Genomic DNA, 4,891 nt, shown 5'->3' on the forward strand with positions numbered 1-4,891 from the left:
AATGGTTTATAAAACTAAACATGCTACATTGTTTCAAAGCCTCTATTTTCACAGTCCATACTACAACAGGAAAACAGCATCCCAAATTTATCTGCTCCGGAGGCTGTTTAAAAGGGCCCAAAGGCCAAAACAAGAGGAAAAGATGCTTTTCCAACAGGACTGTATTAATTCAGACAAAGTTTGAGCAATTGTCAAATCAGCCAACAACTACAGCAGCCAAAGCAAGCATGAAGCTACTTTTACTTGCAACACGGGCCTGCACATCTCAGTATTTCCATCCTGTTACTTCTGCTAGCAGTGCAGGCTACACAGGTTCTTCAAGACATCATACACCCCAGCCCCTTCCCACGACCCACAGCTACAGCAGCTGAAGCAAACGTGAGGCCGCCTCCATTCGTAAACGCGCCCTCAACTCTTCCGCTCCCTCATGCTACTAACCATTTTTCTGTTCAGTGGCCTCCAGCTCCAGATTTGCCAGAAGGCAGAGGGTACCAAGACCTATTATTGGTCAGGCCGATTATTTTATTTATTTATATATCTATCTCGAACCCTCTTCAGCCAACCCCTCTAACGCCAGCTCATCCCCTTTCACTAAAACTCCTAATCTACCATAGCTAACTCTCCTAACATGCCCTATCTATCTGTAATGGTCAATCCTCACTTCAGCCATCCTTCCGCAGGAGCTTTCTCTGTATCTCCCCACCGCCGCAGCATTGACCGCTCCCGCAGGAGCCTTTTCTGTTTTTTCCTCACTGCCGCAGCAGTCTCCGCTTCCGCAGGAGCCTCTACCTATATTTCACCACTGCCGCAGCAGTGTCTGCTCCCGCAGGAGCCTCTACCTATATTTCACCACTGCCATAGCAGTGTCTGCTCCCGCAGGAGCCCTTTCCATCCTTCCCTACTGCCGCAATTCTCGCTGCCGCAAGAGCCTCAAAAATAAATAAATAAATAAATAAATAAATAAATAAATAAATAAAAATATATATTTTATGTCCATTCTCCAATTCAACCTCATCAGGCTCGCTTTTGTCTAACTCCGGAACGCCCAATCTAAATTCACGATGGACCCTCATTTCATCAACGACTCTGGTATAAAAAAAAAAAAAAAAAAAAAAAATTAATCGAGTAACAAAATGTGTTGTTGCTTAATTATACTGATGTGCGCATGCACAGTAAATCTGATGGGTAGGATAAAATGTCAGGACCCCGGACCTTTATTTAGTCGGGTTGACGTACCTTTTCAGTTCTGTGTATGTGATGTGACGCTAGTTTTACTTAAAGTCAAATGCTCATGAACTGACTGTCAGAGCAGTTCTGGAGATGTTGTTCATGTGTTCAAGTCCTCATTTAGTGAGACAGCAGACGCAGAAATTACCGTGAGAGTAATGCGCGCTTCAGTGTGTGTGTGAAAAAGGAAGTCGCGCTCCTGCTCCATTCATTAACAGAGACACACAGAACATGCAGGATTTACATTTAAACACTGTTCCGTCTTAATATTTAGAGATATTAATTCGTGAATCGGATGTAAGTGCAATTACCTATTTTGATTAATTCATTCAAAAAAAAAAAAAAAAAAAAAAATTTCATTGCGAAAGAACCCGACGTGAGATTTAGAATAAATTAAAAGAGGCTTCGAAGCAGAGGAATTTGCCTACATCATTTTTTGTAATCGCGTTACTCGAGGAATCGTTTCAGCCCTAATCTTAAGCAGCTCAAAAGGGGCCTCTCACATAATCCGATAGATGCCCTCGGTTGTTGTTCATCAGACATTTAAAAAAAAAAAAAAAAAAAAAAAAATATGTTATATATTCCTCCTTAAATCATGTTGTGTACTTGAATAATAGAAGCCTCTCAGTTATCGTTTCTTCGGCCAAAGTAAGGGCCCTCCAGCCATCGTTACAATCTCCTTGCCTATTTCAGCATCGGACAGGGCTCTCCCTTCCGGTGCAGCTGGGCAGTGGCTCCCTTCGGTCGCAGTGTGAGCCTTTCATCTGTCATTGAGTTGCGCTGCGCGCTCAGCGGCAGATGGGGGTATCCCTCCCGGTGCAGCAGAGCCACAGGCCCCCTTCGGTCGTTGTGACAGCCCTCCATCCGATGCATCAAATTAAGCCGCTTATACAGTCGCAAGGGGGACTCTCCCTTCCGGTGCAGCAGAGCCGCAGCTCCCTTCGGACGCAGCGAGAGTCCCTCCATCAGTCGCGTTTTCTTGCCTACTCCGTATCGGACGGGGCTCCCCTACCGGTGCAGCAGACCCACGGCTCCCTTCGGTCGCAGGGTGAACCCCCCGTCTGAGTTATGTTGCATGCTCAAGGGCGGACCGGGATCTCCCTCCCGGGGGAACACAGCCGCTGGCTCCCTTCGGTCGCAGCAGGAGCCCTCCATCCGATGCATCAAACCGTTCCTCGAATCTTCTTGCCTATTCTGCATCTGATGGGGCTCTCCCTTCCGGTGCAGCAGACCCACGGCTCCCTTCGGTCGCAGGGTGAACCCCCCGTCTGAGTTATGTTGCATGCTCAAGGGCGGATAGGGTTCTCCCTCCCGGGGGAATAGAGCTGCTGGCTCCCTTCGGTCGCAGTGAGAGCCCTCCATCAGACGCATCAAGCCATGCCTCGCTTCGCAAGGGGGACTCGCCTTTCCGGTGCAGCAGAGCCGCAGCTCCCTTCGGACGCAGCAAAAGTCCCTCCAACAGTCGTATTCTAGTTAGCGTCAATCAGGGCTCTCCCCTCCGGGGCAGCACTCCTGCTGCAGAGTTGCGAACCCCCTACGGAGGCTGGGAGAACCCTCAGAGGCAAAAAACCGTGCCTCCATAAACCCGCAATGGGGGACTCCCCCTTCCGGTGCAGCAGAGCCGCAGCTCCCTTCGGATGCAGCGGGAGTCCCTCCAACAGTCGCGTCTCTTTGCCTTCTCAGCATCGGACTAGGGCTCCTCTTCCGGTGCAGCAGACCCACAGCTCCCTTCGGTCGCAGTGTGAACCCCCCATCTGAGTTATGTTGCATGCTCCACGATGGCTAGGGATCTCCCTCCCGATGGGGTACAGCCGCTGGCTCCCTTCGGTTGCATTAGGAGCCCTTCATCCGACGCGCCAAACCGCGGCTCCAATCTCATTGCCTATTTAGCATCTGACGGGGCTCTCCCTTCTGGTGCAGCAGACCCACGGCTCCCTTCGGTCGCAGTGTGAACCCCCCGTCCGAGTTATGTTGCATACTCTATGGCGGCCAGGGATCTCCCTCCCGATGGGATACAGTCGCTGGCTCCCTTCAGTCGCAGTGAGAGCCCTCCATCAGATGCAACAAACCGCGCCTCGTACTCAGCCGCAAGAGGGACTCTCCCTTCCGGTGCAGCAGAGCCGCAGCTCCCTTCGGAGGCAGCAAGAGTCCCTCATTTCTTGATATCTGGCATTGTGCTCCTCCCATAAGCGGCATGGAGGGCTCGCTGGTAAGACGTTGCGAGCCGCAGCTCTCGTCGAACACTGCACGGGCTCTCCAGGTCGCTCTGCATTTTCTTCCCAACACGCATATTTTGGGGGGCAACTAAATTTTATCTCTCTGGCTGCTGTCCTATGGCTTTAAGCTTCTTTTGGGGAGTTATTTGGGTTCGGGCTATGCTCCGGGCCCGGACCCCTCCCCCAGGACAGCACGCCAAAATATGCCTACTATTTGCCTTCAGATTAGATGTAAGGGTGAACTCGTGAAGTGTGGTATAGTACAGCTGGGGTGGATGTTAAAGTGATATTTCACTTAAGAATAAACCTCACCCTCACTTTTTGTTCCAAACCTGTATGACTGACTTTCTTCTGTGGAACAAAAAAAATGACATTTTTTATTTAAAATAAACGACAGTTTTTAGGTGACAACAGCTGTTAAGCTCGAAAAACTAAAGTAGATAGATAGAAATGGTTCTTTCAAGAAGTTTTATACACATACCCTTGTGAAAAAAGTACACTTTGGCACATCTTTAAAATTAATACTACGGTCGACAAAAAAATAAAATAAAAAAAAACCTATCTTTTTTTTAATCAGTTGGTATTAGGCTAGTGCGATTATTAGTCTGTCAGCAGCTTGTATTAATAGTTTTGAAGACAATTAAATTCTTTACCTTAACATTAAACAATGCTTACATGGAACTGTCCTTCAAAAAAAAATAAAAAAAAATAATAATAATAATAATAAAAAACACAGTGATAGAAACCTTGAACCAGCAATTACACAGTTTCTGCAATATTTAACAGAAAGTTAAAAACATTTGGTTCTTGCGCCACTGAAAAAAATGGAGTTTATATTGACAATAAGGGGAGATTACTATCATTATTACTGTCATCATTCATACATAAAACTACAGATTTCCCAGACGGAGGGTACCAGAGCTTATATTTCAAGCAATTTAACTTCTTGTTATTCCCCAAGACTCACTAAGAAAAAAGTACTTGTGTACTTCAAACAATATTTGATCTTCTGTAATCCTGTAAAGTTCTTAAGGTTAAATGCTGTGTTTATCGGCATCAGGATCATGTAGACAAATTATATTATTCGCTTGATGATAATAAAGATAAATACCTGCAGAGGAGGTTAATGGGGCTCTGTGTGCCCTGAACGATATTCAGTTTTTTTTTTGTTTCCTATGGTTTTGCATCTTATGATCTCCATCTCCTGTAATGAATGCAGAGTGAAGTCATTTGTCAAAGTGGATGTCTGATTGATCATCAGGGGTTTATCTATGCGCTAGGTGCCATAGCTGAGAATATTAACAACCACGCTTGCCTCGCAACACTTCACAGTGACCTTCATTCAGATGTTCTTTGAGGGGCATTCTGAGTATCACTCAGCAGATTCAATGTCTCGCTGTTTTCTTTCTTAACCTTACTAAATTTAATGTAATAATTATTTGAGGATA

This window comes from Carassius gibelio, chromosome A24 (assembly GCF_023724105.1).
Source record: "Carassius gibelio isolate Cgi1373 ecotype wild population from Czech Republic chromosome A24, carGib1.2-hapl.c, whole genome shotgun sequence".
In the NCBI taxonomy this organism is placed as follows: Eukaryota; Metazoa; Chordata; class Actinopteri; order Cypriniformes; family Cyprinidae; genus Carassius; species Carassius gibelio.